Source organism: Meriones unguiculatus, chromosome 2, assembly GCF_030254825.1.
Source record: "Meriones unguiculatus strain TT.TT164.6M chromosome 2, Bangor_MerUng_6.1, whole genome shotgun sequence".
Classification (NCBI taxonomy): Eukaryota; Metazoa; Chordata; class Mammalia; order Rodentia; family Muridae; genus Meriones; species Meriones unguiculatus.
Genome location: NC_083350.1, coordinates 135268018 through 135288899, shown reverse-complemented (window position 1 = coordinate 135288899; position 20882 = coordinate 135268018). Strand labels below are relative to the sequence as shown.

The following is a 20882-nucleotide window of genomic DNA, read 5'->3' as shown; positions in this document are numbered from 1 at the left end:
GTCAACTAATCAGAGCTCACATGGGTTCACAGACACTGAAGTGGCACTATGAGGCCTGCATCGGTCTGTGCCTGCTCCTGTGTGTGCATGTTATGGCTGGTAGCTTGGTGTTTTTGTGGGACTCCTAACAGTCGTAGAGGGCTTGTTTCTGATTCTTTTGCGTGATCTTTTGCCTCCTACTGAGTTGCCTTATCCAGCCTCTATCTGAGGGCTTATACCATGTCTTATTGTATCTTCTTTTGTTCTGTTGTAGTTGTTGTCTCTTTGAGGCCATCTTTTTTTCTGAAGAGGGAACAATGGACAGAGGTGTAGATCTGGCAGAGAGGATAGGTGTGGAGAGCCAGGAGGCAGGAGGCATGGAGGGAGGAGAAAGTGTGGTTGGGATTTATTGTAGGAGAATTGTATGAAGGATCTAATTTCAGAAAAAAAAATTCTGAGTTCTTACACTTTTTTTATATCTACATTGACATATATTTTATGCCCCTGTTGTTTTTTGTTTAATAAATGAAAATTATTTCCTTCCTTTACACTCAAAATCATTAAGCTATTTTCCTCTGAAAATTTTCACTTATAATTAAAAAAAATTTATAATGTTATAAGGGTTCACAGAAATCATCTAGTCTAAGTATTTTGTATTAATGAGATATTTCAGGTATAGATTAATTTATACAAAAGTAGTTCAAGATACAGTGTTGGGAAATAAGATACTATGGATTCAGGTGTAGGTACTGAGGATGCTGGGGCCACATCCATTAACCCAGTCTTTTTCAGAGGTAACCTTGGCACTGAATTTTGCTTATAATCTTCCTCAGGTGATAATCTGGGGATACATATACATAGTCACAAAATTAATAGATCCCATATTTTTACGTGCTTTCGGTTCTTATGTGTATGAGTGTTTGTCTGCACGTATGTATGCATTGTATGTATGTATGTATCTATGTATGTATTTATGTACACCACATACATTACTGGTGACCATGGAGTCCAGAAAAAAAAAAAAACAAAACATCAGACTCTGAACCTGGAATTACTAATGGTTGCGAGCTACTGTGTGAGATTTGAGAATTGAACTCAATTTTTCTGGAGGAGCAGCAAATGGTGCTAATCAATGAGTCATCTCTCCAGTACCATTGTGTTTAAATTTTATATATACTTAGGAATTAATATCCTTACATTTCTTAGGCAATAGCCAATATTTTTATCTAGATATTATTTTTGTGATTTATCCATGGCAACTCAAGTATCTAAGGGACTTTCATTTTTCTCTGTGATACTTCTCCTATTACAGCACGTTAATATTCTATGGACTCAGAAGTAGTTAGACTTTGTATTTTTAGTTCTTTTCAGCAATCCTGCAACGACTATTTCTAAGAATGGAAAGACGAATTTGTAGGTTGTGAGATTATTCAATAATTTTTTTTTTTTAGCTGCTTTCTGGACCCTCTGAACTTTCACCCATTCTATTCTCCACAGTTTCTTCACATCTTCATCATTATGCAGTGCTACTAGATTTGTGATCTTAGCCAATTTCATGGCTGTGAAGTGTCATCTTATCATCTTGCTGTGAATTTCTCTAATGACTAGCGATCACTGAGTGCCCCTTTCAGGCCCTTATTGGACAGTGAGACTTCTCTTCAGTCAAGTTATTTCTCATCTTCACAGTCTATTTTGACTTGTCATGGTGTTGAAAATATGTTTATGAGAACTATATAAGTACTTTCTGTTTTTTTTTTGTCCTTTATGCTACCTTAAAAACAAACTCAGGTATGATGAGATATTAAAAAAAAAAACTAGTATATTGTCATATGCATGATGAAGCATCAAAATAGTTTTCACATGGCTTCATTGCTTTCTAAAGCCACCTGACATTTACCCAGTTTCTATTAAATGTATGCATATGTTTCTGGGAATTCTAATCTCTTCCTATGAACTAGTTTCTATGACTGAAACTTAACTGCAGCCATTCTGGATTAAGACTTAACTTCATGAAATTTGTTCCTTAGATTTTTATTTTTATTTTTTTAATCAGTTTTTGTTTTCCTCTTTGCTTTTGTATTTGTATTTTAGAACTACCTTTTCAGGGTCTGTGAAAAAAAACTGTAATGATATCTTAATAATAATTACATTTGTATTATAGATTAATTTATGATATTGAATGTTCCATTTAGGAACATGTGCATTTGTTGATTTGTCTTGAGTTTTAATAGATAAATTAACCATAGGCAAAAAGCTACTGCTCAAAGTCACATAGCCAATTAACAGCAAAGCCAGTGGTAGAAGAAGTGTCTCCTGACTCTTTAACAGTTCATACACTTAAAGGCTTAATTATTTAGACAGTTAAGAAAAATTTTCCAGTTTTTTTGCAGCTACAGAATCCATCAGCATGAAAGAGAATTCAACTTCTGTATTTTACCAGGCCCTTGATAATCAAAGTGTTCTCAGAGGGCTTGTTAAAATTGGAGAATCTCAGCCCTAAAGACCTAGAATCTTCATTTTAGAAAGCTTGCTGGCTTATTGATAGGCCCTGTTTGTGAGACTATGTGGAGTGCTGCTTCGCAACGGAGGCCTGAATTTCACTGCCTTGATCCCTTGCTTTGAAACCTGTCAGAACTCCTGGTGCTGACTAAGAGGTCACTGATCTCTAAAGGTTCCCAGCCAGCATCATGGAGGCATGATGGGTAGGCACCGTCCTTTCCCTGGACACTCAGAGACGTTATACCTGCGTTCCTAAACAGACATCAAAGAGAATGAGAGGTGGTAGAGTGAGGGCTTCTCAACCGAGGGTGAGTAATGCTTTCACAGAGAACCCAAGTTCACTCTTCAGCCCCCACGCTGGATGGCTCACAAAAGCACGTGACTCCTATCCTACAACGACTTTCCTGCCCTCTGTGGGCATCTATACACACATGTGGCATACACATGAGCCCATGCACACCTATGTACATGTGCCTAAGTTAATAATAACAACAACAAAAAAAAATCTAAAAAAATAGTCCAAAATAAGAGCTGGCATTATAGCTTGACACCAACTCTGAACACCTGATTTGGATGCCCAGGGTCCACACGGCATAGGGAACTGGCTCCTAAGAGTTTTACTCTAGCTTCCATGAACACGCTCTGGATGTGTGCTTGCACATGCGCATACAGACAAATAAATTTAATGAAAAGAATTTTAAAGTCCAAAATTGTAAAAAAATATGAATGAAATAATTCATATCCTTTATTTATTCAAAGGAAAAACAACATTAAATGGTTTATGAAAACAACAACTTTCAGTAAGACTAGGACTTTGGGGGAGAGTGTATGTGTGTGTGCGCGCGCTCCTGCCTGTGTGCGTATGTGTGGGTGCGTGCATGTGTGTGTGTGTGTGTGTGTGTGTGTGTGTATACTAACTACTAACTAGGAGTATTTAGAAAATATACGTTTCTTTAAAATCACAGTGCTTCCCCAAGTTGGCATTTTAGCTATTGAAGTCTTTTTTTTTGGGGGGGGGGGGTTCATTTAAATCCCTCTGAGGGGTCAGAAACACATTTTTCAGTCTTGCAGTGTAAGGCAAAAGCCATCCTATATGTTTAGGCAGTTGTATTTTACTAGAATTAATCGGGATTCAACTCCCTAGTTACTAAAACAACTCCCCAGAAGCCAGGGGAACAGGGAGGGTATAGGGGGTGGGGGCTGGGGGTTGGAAAAGGTTAAGAGGGGATGGAGGAAAAAAAAAAGTGAAATCCCTGCAATATCGCCTCGAGCCACTAGGGGTACCTTTGTATCATTTTTCATTCTGCACCGATTTGGAGTAGAAACCTGTATTAGGGGAAAACCAGGGTCCTCGGCATTTTTTTTTTTTTTCTTTTTTTGCGAGCAGTGCACCCAGAATCCAAAAAGATTTTTACAAAAGGGTAGAAGAAGAAAGAAAGAGAGAAAAGGAAAGAAAGCAAGCACAGTTCTTTGGTAACCCGGATACAGCTACAGAATCGTTCTACTGGACACCAGCACTGGGAATTCATTTTTTTTGAGGTCAATTTCCAATCGAGATAAATCTATTGGATTAGTAGGATTATCTGATCGCAGCTCAAAGAAGTAACGCTGTTTGATCGTTTGTATTTCTTGCCTGATGGTCGGAATTACACGGATGCGGCGTTGGTTCGCCGGGATTCTGAATCGTGGCAGCATCTGGAGAGAAAAAAAGCATCAATCGACACGTTTAGGAAGTGTCCGTGGGTGAATAAAGAGGGGAGGGGGGAGGTGTAACCGGGGCTGCGGCTGCTTAAAGAAAAAAAAAATAATAATAATAAAGGAAGCATCTTGAATTCTGAAACAAGAATTCCCGACTTCCAGGGCTTGGAAAGAAAGCATCTACAAACTGGTAAATACTTTGACCATTTCGGCTTGAATTTGACAGCGAAGTGTTGGTGGAAAAAAAAAAAAAGCTGTCTCCTTGAATAATTGAAAGAGGACTGGGGGAAGATGAGGGGGCTCCCTCCGTGGACGCGTCTCGCCGGGGGTAAGTTTGCGGCTCCTTCCTAGGGGAAAGGGCTGCGGGTTCGGGCATCCGTGTGCGGAGAGGGGATGCGGACGCAGCGCCTGAGAAATGGGGCGAGCAGGCTGGACGCCCACCTCGCGCCGCTCCTGGGCACCGCGACCGAGCCGCCCGCACCAGGCTCCGAAGCCTGGGTCTCCTGGCGGTAGTGGGGGAAGCCAGGCAGCCTCCTGCCTCTCAACTTTGCCTTGGGAAAAAAAAAAAAATCTCTCAGCAGGGAGATTCCTCTTGGACCCGGTGATTTTTCTCTTAGCGACACTTTAAGGAGAAGAGACAGGCAGCGCTTTTGAAAATCCTGCTTGGGGGGGGGGGGAGGGAGAGCTCAGGGCCACGTCGGGCTTCCTCGGCCCAGTTTCCCAGGCTGTCTAAGCTTTCTGGGGAATTTCGCTGTAGAGGCAAGTCAGGAGGAGAGTGGCCTTATTCATAAGCTCCGACATTCTCTCCCTCTGTTTCTTCCTGCCCTTCCCCACCACCACCTTCTTGAGGTCGGACATTAAAGGGTTATAGTCGCTGCATCTGATCCAAGAGAAAGAAGTAGGGTTCTGCCACACAGGTTATCTCGTGACTGCCTTGTCGGACTTTGCATAATACAGTCCGAATTAACTTTCTTGAGTGAGCGAGCCTCTTCGCAGCGTTAGTGCCCAGGGCCCAAGGCTGGTGAGTGCACCAAGCACCCAGCTGCATTCGTGATTCTAGCCTGCCTTGCCCTGCTCCTGACTCCTAGCTTTTTCTTTCCCAGTGAGCTGTGAGCGCTTGAGTTTCTGGAGATTTTCTTGCACCTGAATTTAGGTTATTATTATTATTTTTTTTTTCAGTTAAAGAAATGTTGTAGCTCTCGAGAAAAATAATAGAAAAAAAAAAAAAAACTCCGTTGTGCTCACAGAAGGAAATCGATTTCGCCAGCGGTAATTAAAATTAATCTCCCAAATGTGTGAATATTAATTGATTTAGGAAAGTAAAAGTTACTTTGGAATCTGGTAAAGGACATTATTCTCGCCTAAGTTTGCGGTCCTCATAGCTCCAGTACAATTATATTTACATAGATATGTTATGCATTTACATAAATAACATGTAAGTGTTCCTGAATTGTGTGGAAGTGTGTATAGACGGCTTAGACTGATGACTCCCTCACATCCCTTCAGTGTGTTTAGGTTGGCCTTTTTCTTTTTAAGGCCAGACACTCACTTTTAAACTAGCAAGCTCTCAAATGCACTGATATAAAATGAGGATAGGTAATTGTCATCACATAAAATGCTGAATTTGGTGTACTTTAGACCCCAAAGAAGACGTTAGACATTTTCCCACAATTTGTGTTGATAGGTTGTGAAATGTGTGCACACCCCTGTAGAGTTTTAACATGAAAGACTCTCCCTTGAGTCTGGACTCATCAGAGACCACTCTTCAATGTCACCTGAGCTCATCCTCTCTGATACTTATTTGACAAGCTTCAAATACTTCATTCATCCTGGCTCTTCTCAGAGCCTTACAAACTTTCCCCTGGGTTCGCCTATGTGACTTTAAACTGAATTCTGAAGGTAGTGTATGAAATTTACATTTTTAAGACACAATTGCCAAGTGGAAAACTTTTGAGTCCCAGGAATTGTAATGTGGAAACTTGACTGTTTCTTGTTTTGGTGGGCCTTGGTTAACCCTTTCTAAAATAGTAGGTTCACGAGGAAGAGAGAGTTTTCTGCAGATATCTACTTTGCTTCCTTTCCATGCTTCTCTGTCACGTGGTTTGTGTGCTTTGGATGGAAAAGAATGGGTGTTCTGTGTGCTGGTACATTCTAGCCCCTGCTCCTAGCCACACAGTCCAGGAATATTTAACATCTTATTACATCAATACAATTAATTTTAGGGGATAATACAAACAAAGCATGCTGAATGATAGGTTGGTTAATATTTCTCTTTAGGCTACTTGAGAATACAATTATTGACATAAAAGTTATTAGAAATTCGAAATATAACATGGAGCTCCTTTTAAAGATGAATTTGCATATTCTGAAAGCAGTGAACTAGTGGTGACTGAAAGTCTCATACTGCTGATGACGGTGGTGGGCGAGCTAACACATCTTTATAGTGGTTGGGGAAATATTTTTCTCTCAAGAGTAGCTGATATTTTTAAGGCTTCATTATGTTCTCTTTGGGTGGTGAAAAACAAAAGGGGGCAACTTTGACCTTTTCTTTGTGTCGTCTCTTGGTGGGTTGGTGGTGTTTCTACAGTAACTCTTTACACAAAGTTCTGAGAAACCTTGTAGGCAGTACATCCATGTTGGGTGGCCAATCGCAAGGGAAATAGCCTCTAGAGAACCAAACACCACACTTCAAAGTTCACAGCTACAAGTAGTTAATGAACACACGATCAACACACTTTGACAAACAAAGTGGACCACTTACAGAACCCAGGAGTCATCTGCCACATTCACTTGGTAAATTAACTATGTTTTGTTCCACCCTCTCCAGCACACACTTTATGATGGTTCAAAGGAACCATATGATGTTCAAAGGAACACAGGATCCTTGCTTGGTTCTTTTTATTTTATAACAGATTGTCACAAAATATATAATTTGGATTAAAAGGTTAAAAGTTCACAATTAGTGCTGAAAATTGCAAATGTTTAAGTTCAAAAGATATAGCATTGAATTCTCCAAAGCTGTTGATGTGGGGTAATTGAGATTGCATTCCCCTGGATATTACTATCTTCTATGTTGTCTAACTGGTATAAAAATCCAAAAATTCCTATCAGAGTGGCCATGACTCTCATGGTTTTGAGATGATTGACTTCATTCGGTCTCATTGCCCATTTATTTATCTATCTATTTATTTATTTATTTATTGAAAGTCCACCTGCACCATGAAAGAGGAAAATTTTACTTTTCTGCGTTATTGAAATTCAGCAGGCGTCATCTGTAGTGCAGAACTCAACTGTGCTTTGCTGGGACCTGCAATAAAAGTCTACCTTCCCACGAACTTGAAACTTCAAGGTTTAATCCTTAAAGTTTGCAAAGTCCAGAAAAATAAAGATGGAATTAATGAATGCCCTCAACAAATCTAGATATACTTTTCATTGCTTATTATATGATAATTCATAATTTCTTGGGGTAGCCAATCTTTATGGCCTCTAGCCAGCAACATTCCTAACTATCTCCAGGAAGGATTCTTGAATAGCAAGACATTGTTTTAGGAGTACTTAGTCTGATGGTAATGAAAGTGTGTTGACTAGTATCAGTTATTGCTATGCTGGCATAAAAGAATGTGGGTTATTTTTGTTCCCTCTCAAAAAAGGAAGAAAAGTGAAGAAAAACTGGACTCATGTTCTCTTTTGGTAGTATATCTGTTAGGGGAAAAAAAGACTGCCAAGTGAAAGCTTAACTGAAGTCAGAAAACTAATAAATCATTCCAGGCATTTGAAATTATTAGACATTAAACTTTGGGGGATTTTATATGAATTCTTTTTATAGAAGTCAATATAATCTCTTCTGCGCCTATTTCCATTGCATGTAAGAGAGAAATTCTACTCAATGGAAGGGCGCTTTACTGCTGCCATTACTGCAGAGTTTATAGATCAGGGATGTGTCCGCACGTGAGACTCAGTAGTAATGCCTCTTTTGTGTGAAACCTTATGGGCCTTGCCGGGACTCTCTCATCCTGACACCCATAAAACATTCAAGTCTCCGTATTTATTATTTAATTTTCTTCCTATATATATATCATGAAGCGCTTCAATATATGGATGTATAGCCACACATGACAGGCAAGTGTGAAAGAGTCTAATGAGTTTTAATAATACACATATTAGAAACTGCTAAAAGAAGTTTAATTAAGAAAAACAAATTAAGCATGAAATTCATTTTGGACAAACATGAGTTCAGTTAGTGCTACAGACATAAAAATAATAACCCACAAAACAAAACAAAAACACAGTGCTCTATCACAGCAAATAAAGTTTCAGGTGAGACCTGAACAGCCAAATGAAGTTGGCATAGTAAGACTTAGCTTTGAGTCCTGAAGCTTTTATGGAACTTGTGAAATATATACTGTTTTGTTTAAAAAAAATATTTTACTTTTTTTTTTTTTGGTTTGTATGGCAATATTACTCAGTATTTCAGCTTGGCATCAACCAAACCTTTTGCACATTAATGTTGTTCTCCTCCTCCTCCTCCTCCTTCTTCATCCTTCTCCCCCCTTCTCTTTTTCCTCCTCCTCTTCATCTTGGTCTGTATTGATTTTTAAAAGATTTTTTCTATAATATATTTTTATCATATTTGTTCCTCTTCTCAAACTCCTCTGAAATCAAGCACACTCAAGGCAAGCCCTGTGCTAAGGAGTTGTTGGCCTACATAAACAAACTTCATGTCTTTCTTCATGCTTTTTTGATTGCTTGTTTTGTTTGGGTACTGATTCCTTTCTGAAAAGCTACACAATGTTATTTTTGTTTGTTTGTTTGTTTGTTTTTTTCTGGACTAAATTTCTTTAATGATGAAAATGCCACCAATTACATTCATATTCATGCCTTCTTTTTGGAGGTGCTGTAGGTGGTGCTCACAATGAACTGTATACCTATCCACTTATCTGTTCCTATAAATAATTTACTTTTAGGTTAATCATTTGTTCGCTTATTTATATTTTATTTTTTTATTTATGTAGATTTATTTGCTGGAGATAGGTGTATGGACAGGAGACAAAGGTTTTAGAGTATATAGAATTTTGGGCAACTACTTCTTTTTTAATTAAATTTTTATTTTTTATTTTTATTTTTATTACATTTTGTTCTCTTTGTATCCCAGCTGTAACCCCCTCCCTCATCTCCTCCCATTCCCACCCTCCCAACGTCATCTCCTCCCATGACCTTCTCCAAGTCCACTGATAGGGGAGGTCCTCCTAACTATTTCTTTTAATGTAAATTTCTAACATTTGTTCTTACCTAAAGAAGAGATTCACTCTAGAAGTCAGTCAGCACTCTTCATTAGCTACTTTTGATAACACTCAAGTGCTACAATGATTTGTCTTTCATGTAAGTACACACCATTAATTCATTGCAATATTGGCAATCCCAGTTTTTGATACATTTAATATATTTTTAGAAAAAATATTAAGCATACAACTTGTTAGGGTTCAGACCTGTGACAAATGGCTGAGGTGCCTATTTAGCATATCAAAGTAGACCTGGCCACCAGGGTTTTCCACCACTCCCTTAACCCTTTCCTGTTACAGGGCCCTCCTGGCTGGCATACCCTCAGGGGGCTGGGCTGTGTCTGCCTATAGAATCCAACTGTTTTGGTGCCCACCTACCCTCCCTCAGTAGTTTTGGGCCTCCTGGAAGCTGCACCTGGCTCCTCTCTGTCCCATCTCTCCTTCCCTCCTCCCACTCTGGACATGTCACAGCTCTATCTGGTCATGACCATTCTGGACTCTCCTGGAGTCTAGCCATGCTCTCCCACATAGCTACAGAAAATCTCCTCCACCACCATATCTGGGAGTCATGTTTTCTTTTCTTTTGCTCTTTGTTTGTTTGTTTTCTCTTTTCATTCATTTGGTGCTGAAACCCAGAATCAGATCTTTTTTGTTTTTGTTTTTTTCTTTTTTTTAATCTCTCTCTCTCTCTCTTTTTTTCCATTCATTTGGTGAAGAAACCCAGGACCAGTCTGTCCTTTCCTTTTCTTTTTTTCTTTCTTTCTTTCTTTCTTTCTTTCTTTCTTTCTTTCTTTCTTTCTTTCTTTCTCTTTCTTTCTTTCTTCCTTCCTTCCTTCCTTCCTCTTTCTTTCTTTCTTTCTTTCTTTCTTTCTTTCTTTCTTTCTTTCTTTCTTTCTTTCTTTCTTTCTCCATTTTGTGCTAAACCCAGGCTCTGTCATATTCCTTTTCCTTTTCTTTTTAATTCTCTCTTCCCCCCTTCATTGGTGCCCAAACCTGACACCATTCATATCTTTTGTTTTTTTTTTTTTAATTTATTTTCATTTACAACTTAAAGGTAAATTACTTTTCTTTTACAAAATCATAGCTAATTACACTAGCTTATGGAATATTCGGTATGTTTGCAAATTTAAAAATGGAATATCAACTTAATAAAAGTTGAGTTGTGATCATCAGTAGCCTAAGATTTCACCTTTGGAAAACAAATCATCCTCTGAGAGGACTGAGTGTTAAACACTGTTTCCTACTTATGATATTGACCAACAGCTTGACATGCTCTCTGCACCTGAAAGCAATACTTAAGCCTCTCAATAGTTAACCTAAAAAAAGGCATACAGGTTCACTTCAGCAGCCATTATGTTTCAAGTCAGTGCATCTGTCATTTTTGATTTAAATCTGTATTACACAGCTGTCCAAAACTTTACACACAAGTGACAATGTTATCTATCCTTTTCTTATGGGTAAAAACATTACCAGCTTCATGACTTCTTCAATTGTGCCAAGTGTGCTAATGCACATCTTCTGAGGATGCCAAAGTTCTCTAAAGTTTAAAGCTGTAGTCTTTAATAATAACATCCCAGGCTGAAACTCCTTCACATGTTCCTCCACAATATCAATGCCTACGCCCTTCACAATGGCGAGGGTTTGGGCTTTTCCCCAGCACGTAGAGCTGTCAACTAAAGTGTAGGGTATTTTTAAAATAAAGTTTATAGTTTTTTAAAACAATTTAATGCATACACTCCTATGATATACTGTGATTTCATGCACTAGCTTATTTTGTAAGTTGTTTGTCATTCCCTTATCCTGTTGGAGGCCAAGAAGACCACCCTGAATGGCCTATTAAAAGTACAGGATTTAGCTCAATTTGCTTTTAACATTATTCTAGTCTCCATACATTTCCATTGATTAGGCCACTTCACTTACTAGATTGTCCCAGCTTGCTTTATGTTGAGTTGCTTTATTGGTGGTTTTATATATATGTGTGTATATATATATAAAGTTTTATTTTAGAGCAGGCCAGGGAGGTTTTTTTAAAAATGGCATTGTTTAAATTTTTAGTAATAAACTATTTCTAATTTTAGTAATTAAGAGGTAGTCTTTTGAAATATATTAAATCTAATGTTTTGACAATTTCATATGTAAACATAATGCATTTGAGTTATTCTATCCCCTATCACATTCTCTCATTTCCTTTTCATCTCTATCAATAACCCTATCCCTACCAAACACTTTCCCAGGCTCATGACTTTTGTTTTTGTTTTATGACCCATTTAGTTTAAACAGGGCCATCTGTTTGTCCATTAGATTGGAAGCATCCATTGGAGCCTGGTGTGTTCATTGATGGATATAGAACTGGAGATACTTATTTCCTCCCCCATGAATTGATTAGTTTAACTGGTATTTCGGCATGGAGGGTTGTGTCCTACTTAACTTATACCTAGTCTTTTTACTTTTGTTTTTTGTTTGTTTGTTTGTTTGTTTTTTAAGCATGAAATTAGTTATTATTGGAATTTACAAAATTTTAAAGTGATGTACAATATCCCCCAAAAAGAAAGAATTATTTAATAATTCTAAATTTTAATAAAAAATAGATAACTAATAAAGTTTTAATGATAATCACCTTTAGGTTATTTAATTTTAAGGATTAATTAAGAATTACTAATTCAGTAGAATTATTTTCATTCCTGTAGTTTATTGATAGGCACATTATTATTCTTTATGCTCTGTGTATATTCAATTGTTATTTATATTTGATTTATTACTATGCTACACAAATGGACAGAATGTTAGTTTAAGGCTTGTAATTGTAAGGAATTCAAATGTAATACAGAAGAAAACATGTCTGCATATGAAAAAGATTGCTAGCATAATATTTTGGTCCTTTGATGCACTGTTCAAACTCTGTGCAAGGTCATTAGTTGCAGGAAGCCATTGTTGGTGTTTGGTGTTTTGAATAAAAGAAGCTGGTTGGTCTCAGTCCAACTCCGTAGACAGTTGTTCTTAAACAATAGTCACTATAGTCTTTGCCAACTCCAGCAGAAGATGGAGACTGAATGGGCACAGAAGCTTAGCTGTGCTCTCTCTGCTTATCATCCTCTGAGGGGTCAAGTTTGGCATGACTGGTACAGAGCCACAACAGCAACTTAGCATCACATCCCCTTTGCCAAAGTGGTGGCCATTCTCTGGCAACAGGGATTTTTTTTTAAGGAATGTTAATTAAACAGGGCACCAGGAAGGGTGATTTTCCATTCTTCCTAGGAACTCCACTCACTACAACCCAAAATAAGAAGCTTACATAGAGAAAGGGAAATACCACACGGCTTTGGTCTTGCTAGCTTCTCTATAAGGTACTGGCAAGCATAATTAAGTTGCTTCTACAAGCAATGACTTGTGACCTGTGCATGGCCTGAGCAGACAAGAGAATCAATTTAATATCATGGGAAGCAATCAGCTCTACCTGCTGTCTCTTCTGAGCTCCTGTGTGGCTATTCATTTTCTTCTGGGAGATCACAGGGTCACCCATTGGTTTGAAAAACATGTCCTGCAGTATTTTACATATGCATCAAATCTGTTGCCCCTGACTTTTTAAGAACCTTCTGTCTCATCTAAGCTTGCTCCCTCACCCCACTCACCTTCCTATTCATTTTGAAGTCAGGATTCTAAATAAATTCTAGATTTTAAAATGAGTATTTGAAATGCTATATCATACTCTGTTCAAAATGAAGAGAAAGGAAAGCTTCTTTTGCATAGCTAATAACAAGTGCCTTTCTCATACCCCCAGAAGAAAACTGAACAGAATGGTAAGGCGCTCTCCAGCAGCAGCCTGGAGCTGAAAAGGTGTTTGTTCTAGAAGTGTCCAGCTGTATAAGAAATAACAAAAGATATAAATGTGCTGCTTCCATCTCCTTCCCTTCATGTTCTCAGAAAAGCTGCCGTGGCTTTCTCACATCCTCATCTTGCTGAGCAGTAATTCATCATCTCCATAGAAGTCTGCATGCTCCTCTGCTGAATAAGAAGGCATTTTCATTGACCTTTAACATAGTTCTGCTACTGTTTTATTTCCTCTTGCTTGAAATCTATGAACTAAAGCTTCTAGAGAAATCAGGTATTCCAAACCCACAAACAAAAAGGAGGATAGTGTTAAATGATGAAAAACTATGGAATGAGTCAAGGGGTACTTCACTCAAGAAATATTTTTTGAATTCCTACAGGACCATGTCTGGTTATTAAAATCTGAAAAGGCAAAAGATGTGGCCTTCATTTTCAATTAGTAAGGCTAGTCTGATCATTATGCTGTTTAATGATTTAATTATTCTTATTTTACTCAACAGAAGAATTCTTAAGTTGTTTTTATGTATATGCACATATGTATGTATTGAGATAATATTTTAACCCTTAAAATTTCCTAAATTTTTTAAAGTTCTTAACTCCCTTCTCCTTTGCAGTCTGAACCACAGCCTTCTGTTATTCCTTTGGTCCCTTTGGAAGCCTCAGCCTCCATGGAATTTGCAGGTCCGGTTGCTTATGTTTGACACATTCTACCACTTGACCTTAACCTGCCACTTCAGTCATCCTTCAGAGTTCAAGTCCTTCCTCCTACTCCAGACCCTGAAATATCTCCTCATTATTGGTGACTAGAACAGTAGTCTGAGTAACTGATGTGCATCATGTTTTGCCTTTCTCATTACACTGCAGCCTCCACGAGAAGCACAGCTTATCTGAGTTCCTTAGCTTCTGCACTTGGTGCTTACTGAATGCGAAGCTGAAGACAGAAACTGAGAAGACAGCAGTTCTTGGTGGTTGTTTTATTTTGTTTTGTTTTGTTTTGTTTTGTTTTGTTTTGTTTTGTTTTGTTTGTGATAAAGGGTACAATAGGATCAGCTCTAGGGGAATGATAAATACTTTGACAGTTGGGGAGAAGGAGTTCGTTTTATGGCTGGAAAGATGAAGGAAGAGAGAACTGACCTGCCAGCCAGACCTTCAAGGGCTGCTAGTCAGGGCTCCTCCAGGCAAACACTGATAGGGAGGAGTCTCCAGGGAAGTTCTTTGTGGATTAGCTGAATCCAAGCCCCTGGGCATTCCTTCTACTCTGTGCTGCCTCCTTCACATTGCTTATTCAGAGAAGGCATGCTACCTGGTATAAACTCTGCTGTGTAGTTAGGCAGAATTTGTTGTCAGTCTTTCAGATATCTTCTTGGTTGTTTTTCAGGATATTGTCAACTTTTGCTTTGCCTTTTCTTAACATCTGATTTTCTCCACTGTTTTGTTTATATCACTGGAGAGGGACATTTAGAGTAGAGATTGCCCAAGGGAAAGGGAAACAAATATGCTTTTCTGCAGAGAAAGGAGAAAATTAATGAATTATAAAATTAGTGAAGCCTGCCAGTCTACTCTTCCTCCAGGAAGGAAGCTCTGAGTGAAACTAAGAGAACAAAGTCTTTCTAGCAGTCCCTTAACATTTCCACTGTGTCTCCTGCCATGGCTTCATTTTCACTGTGCTCTTGGCTTATTGAAGAAAGTTCCAATGGCTTTGTTTCTGACTTGTATTTAACATTTTACAAAGGGATGGTAATGATCTCTACCTCAGCGTACACAGGAGAAATTAAATGAGATAATAGATTGAACTCCATGCTTAATGATGGTAATGGAGAAGTTTCCCACATCAGTGCCATCTGCCCTCAAATCAAGGCCTCAAGTAGAACAGACTATCCTAACAGTCACTACATACTCAAGATCGACTTTGAATCCGTGAAGCTCCTACTTCCACCTCCTAAAGCTGGGATTAAAGGAGTGTACCATCACCCACATCGCACATGTGTCTAGTATCTTCGTCTTCATATGGCCGCAACATTGGCCCCCAAAATGCTTGAATTTGTATGCATGAGTGTCTTGAGCTTTGATATTCACATCTCAGAATATATCTTCTTTGAACTCATGTACTCTTCCCTTAATCCTTCCTGGTACCATGCCCCTCCACACTCTGAGGCAGGTACTATCAACACCAGGATTACCCTTACTTGTTGTCCTTGCTCCTTATACTTTTGGCTTCCTTGTTCCTAGTCCACACCTCTCGGCTCATCACTCCTTCTCCTTCTGGCTATAAATTGCTTCTGGGTAAACTTCCAGTTCCACACAGTTTGTAGCCACTCAGGATCATGCCTATTAATTGGCCTCAGCATGCGGGTCTCCAGATTTTTCTATTTCCTTCCTGTTGGTGTCTCACATGCTCCACGTTCCTCAAACACTGCCCGCAGTGAGCATATGGCCGCACTGAATTGGTCTCACTGGGGAGCACAGCTGAGCGCTCTGTATCAGACCCGGTTAGACATATGTTTGGGGTTGGGCAGTCCTGTGCTTGTACCTTCAATCTGCCTTTTCTTGCATTTTTGGGTTTGCACAGGATATCTAGTCAATTAAAGCCACATTTGTACTCATCTCGAATGAGGATACTTAGTTTGTAAATCTTGTGTGAATCCTAAATGGTAGACACATATACGTATTTGCACCAGGCTCAGAAGGTTGTTGGGTGATCTACCAGGGTCGTGGTCACTATGAGTTTTACAGAATTCTGGATGGACCCAGCTGGTAGTTCATAATATGAAAAGAAACTTGTTCCTTTGTTCCTGCAGCCCATTCATGCAGGGTGTTTGTTGTCATACCTTTGTATTGATGAAGTTTATATTTTGGAGACACAATCCCTCAAATATATAAAATAGGTACATCTTCCTTTCTATAAATGTGTATATCACCAGGCTGGAATAACTTGAATTTACCAGATAAGAAAGACAAACAGCATTTTTTAAAGGCTTATAGATCCATAATGGCACCACTTATCAATATTTTAAGATACAAGGATTCTTAGGGCATAAGACATAGCCAATGGAATGGATATGAGTTCCTTACAAAGTTATATAATTGATCTTTAACATTTTTCCTATTTGTTATTATGTCTGGCTAGTTATTTGCTGATTTTAATCTTTTTATGTAGCTGGGAATGATCTTGTAGTAAAAGGACAAGTTTTATTTAATGACCTTGTTCTTTATTTATGATGTGGTTATTGTTATTTTCTTAAGTCTCTATTTATCTTGTATAATAGACTTAGCCAGCAGTCCTTTAGAGAAAGGATACTTGCACTATAACTTGATAAAAGACAAATAACTTTATCCAGTTATGTAAGTTCCAATGCATTAGCACACGCTGACAGTGAGCAGTAACTATAAAGTGGCTTTGCTGGAAAATACTAACACAAAACTAATAAGGGACAACTTGATGTTTTATGTTGCCCAGACCTTGTGGAGATAATGGGATTACATCAAACATGCATAGTAGTAAAGCTTGATTTAATTTTCTTTTAGTTTTCTGTTTCAAAAACATTCGCTTTCCCTCTCTTGTATAATTGTCTTGAGGTGGGTTGTGGACACCTTACTTTGGCCATCCTAGTTTAATTTTCTGTGAGTAAAGTTGATAATATCCCTCCCCTGATAGGAATTATCAGTGAAAAGCCATTGATGAAATCTAAACAGTTTAGCTCTTTAATGCAAAGCTTACACGCTTTAGCTCCAGCTTGCCTTGCCCTCCACATTCAGCATTTGTTCTCTGAGTTCTGGCCAAACTAGTGTCGCCTCCTCACAGGAAGGCTATTTCTACCTTTCTGTCACATATCATTGTTTTTTATTGTTTTTTTTTTCTTTGAAGAGGTGGGGGAAATCAAGATTTTGAGAGAGATTATCTACATGAAGTTTATTGGGATGCCCCATGAGGACAGTCCTACCAGGAAGTAAGGGAATACCAATGAATTCCTCCTTCTATTAATTCCTATGTGGAGCTTTGCAGGTGAGAATGAACCCTCAGAATTGCAGACTGACCTTCCTGAGAATCTGCGCATGAGCCCACAGCATCCATGAAGAATTATTATCAATTTCACTGGAGTATGTTCTCTACCGTGGATCTTTTCATATTCATTCTTGAGGGCTCCTTCTCAGTGTCCTGAAATCATGAGCTTTTATAATCCACTGACTAGAGGTAGACTTATCGATTCTCGTCATTCCAAACAACTTTTAGACCATTCTGCCTTGAAATATCTATTATGGGAACTGTTGCCTTCTAGTAACTTTTAAGTATTTGGTTGACAAAAGGACCCAGATGTGCTCACTGACAGCCTCTATTGCAGGCAAAAATCATAGCATATAAAGCAAGAAAAGGAAATGCATTATTCAGATGTTCATGCTAGGGTTTCAGTGTTCTTCCACTGTAGGCTCATATTGAGTATTTCTGTGTCTTGGTTACCACCAGCGGAAAACACGAAGCCAAAGTCTGCGGGTGTTTTGCTTCACGCTCAGTGAAGGACCTTCCTGCAGTGTAGTTAGATTTGATCACTGACTGAAACCTTTATTATTAATTAAATCATTACTTAGATTGCCATTTACTACTGTTATTTTCTATTACTCTTTATGGTTGGTAGATTGTTTCGGTCCCACTCATAGATAAAAATCAATGTTTATATTTGGTTAATATATTGACCCTCATTTTTTCTGTTCTCCATGTTTTAATATTTCCTTTTCAAAAACATTTTTCAGAAAAACTAAAAGCAAAAGTCACAGTATGATTCTACAGACACCAGCAAAACAGTAAGGAGTTTGAGCTGGTTTATAAGCATGTTTTAAGAAGTCAGACAAAGCTCAGATGTACATTCTTTATTCGTCTCGATGAACAGAAGTGAAGGCTGAAGTGACCATAGCATGCAGAACAAGCAGCCCTGTTTTGAGTTGGAAGGGATTCAAATGGCTGTTCTGACACCAGTTGGACTGGCCCTAGTAATGACATTTGATACCTAGAAACCTCTTTTTGTTCTTGTGTGGACAGAAATAGAATCAAGTAGAATAGACTGTTTCAAGAGCTCAGGACTATATTCACAAATTTATGTGACATATGAATATATACATGTGCACACACATATGTATACATATACATATATATGTGAACATGTATATACATACATACATATATATATACATGTGCACACACATTTAAACATACTACGTATATAGGAGCAATGTGTTTGCGTTTATTAAGTAAGTGGTAATCATCATTTTGTAGCTATATAGGTGCCCTGAAACTAAGGAATCGCCTCTGAATGACATAGTCTTAACTATGGGTTTCCATCGGTTCCTGTAAGGCACTAGTGGTAAGCTTCCAGACAATCCAGATCCACTGAGATTTACCTATATACAAAGGATTTTTTATATAAATTTATATAAATACATATTTTTTTGTGTGAATGTGGGGGTCACCGAACAACTTACGAAAGTCAGTTAAATTCTAATGTGTACATTCCTGGGATTGGACCTGGATTATCAAGCTTGGCAGCAAAAAACCTTTACCCATCTATCTGTCTATTTATTACATAGTAACCAGCATCAGAATTTTTTCTTTATTGTGATTTACTTCTTTATAATATCACAGTCTACTTTGAAGCAACCAGCAGATATTTCTTAAAATTCTCTGTAATGTTTAGCACAGTAGCTTGCACATTATAAGTTCTTAATAAATATTTGTTGAGTGGATGAAGTATTGTATCAATATTGTTATTCTCTAAGGTCTTAAATAATTCTAGTTCGTTTTTAATTTGGGTTACCAAGAAATAATTTGGTGAAGGAACCAACTTTTTATTGAACAAATGAAAGTTATATGCTATATTACCATTTAGAATGCTTTCTTGAATAGTATTTTTTATTTTCATATTGTCTTATTGAGACCACATATGCTTCAATTAGGGGAAGAAATAACAGAAAATTTTATGAGCAAGGACTTCCTAGCAGTAAATTGCAGAAACTTAGTCTCTCTTCGAGTCATAGACTCTTCTACTTGTAATATGATACTTGTTTGGTACAAGAGTTGTATTTTGATTTTAAATGCTCATTGTCTACATTTACTGTATTTGATAATTTGCTGCATCAGAACATTTTCATACAAGTGTATATTGTACATTGATCATAGTCTCCTACATATTTTATTCAATTATTTTACTCTACTTATTCAAAACTGTTCAAAAAACAAACAAAAAAACTATAGAGAATTTATAATGAACTTTTCCATGTATGTGAGGATTAGCCAACACTCTTAGATACTAAGAATTTGTCAAGTTTACTATAATTAATTGTTGGCCTTTTAAAGCCTCACCACAGGCTATCCATCTTAGGTTTCAGCTAATTAATTCCTTGAATTAATTCCATTCTTTCCCCCTATTATTCAGTGTTGACAGCTCACCTGTTACTATGTATTTAGACATTTGTTAATAATAAATGATGTTGTTTTTCATTTTTAATTTCTTTGAATAATTGTTTACTTTTTCTATTCATTTGAAATTTAATTTAAAAACTGTAAAATCTGTCTACAATGATATTTTTGACCTCTTATTTTCATGGTTATGTAGAATTTCAATTCCTGATTATCTTATGATTCATCTATGTATCCCTTTGTGGATATTTGGCCTTTTATTATTTGAATGGTTTCTTACTGTTGTGGATAAGTGCATTAATTATTTATGTTGTTGTGACAAAATGTTATGAGCAGAGGCAGGTAATAAAAGAACAGTTTATTTGAGGCTTACAGTTTTCAAGGTGAATCTATAATGGCAAGGGATACTCAGCAACAGGCAGACCAAGCATTAAGCTCAGATATCACATCTTCAATAGTTACAATAAGACAGAGAGCTTGAGCTAGAAGTGGTGTGAAGTGGTAAGCTCCCGTGCTCACCCTCAGTTAAGTTCTTCCTCCAAGAAGTCCACATCTCCATAATATCCCCCAGGCAGCACCACCAACTGGGAATCAAGTATTCAAAAACAAAAGCCTGTGGAGGATGCCTCCCACAAATCTACTACAAGGAGAAACCATTTTAACATGATGGTGTGTGTCAGTAAAGCACATTAAAGACAACCTCAGAGCCACCAAATTGTATTGGTATTACACCGAGGAAAGAAAATCCAAGACTTCCTTTTGTATTAATTTCACCAAAAGCCAGTACTTTGATTTTTCCACTTCTTTCATTATGTCTTCCATCGGTCTGTAGTTTGTGGTTTCTGGCTTGTCTGTAACCTATTTGTGGTATGTATCTGAAATGTTTTTATTACCTGTGGTTGTCTTGTCTCTAACAAAGATCTTTGCTTTGGAATTATTGAGCAGTACAATAGAAATCACAGGGGAAACAAATAAGAGATACTTTTTAGGAAAATTTAACAGTTTACAAGATATTTACTGCAAATTGACTAATTTTAGACAATATCTTATATCATTTTAAACTTTTGTGGCAGATATTTGTTGCATAAGACCTTTTTCAACATGCTCATTATCCTCACCAAATGATTACTATAACATATGTGCGTATGTACACATACATTGCTCCTTGGATCAGGTGCGTAGAAAAATGCACG

The 20882-nt window shown here is 37.7% G+C and overlaps 1 protein-coding gene across 15 annotated transcripts in view; it reads left to right on the top strand.

Moving 5' to 3' along the window:
• The window catches only part of Nlgn1 (neuroligin 1), a 983309-nt gene that overhangs the window by 211708 nt on the left and 750719 nt on the right, over positions 1-20882 (top strand). For 6 of the 15 annotated variants that reach the window (XM_060378151.1, XM_060378149.1, XM_060378148.1 and 3 more), the window contains exon 1: positions 3770-4504. The exons of 8 other annotated variants lie outside the window; for them this stretch is intronic. The gene's annotated coding sequence lies outside the window, so the exon portion shown is untranslated. Of the gene's footprint in view, positions 1-3769; positions 4505-20882 lie in introns of those variants that run through there. One more of the 15 variants, XM_060378150.1, reaches the window with a different exon arrangement.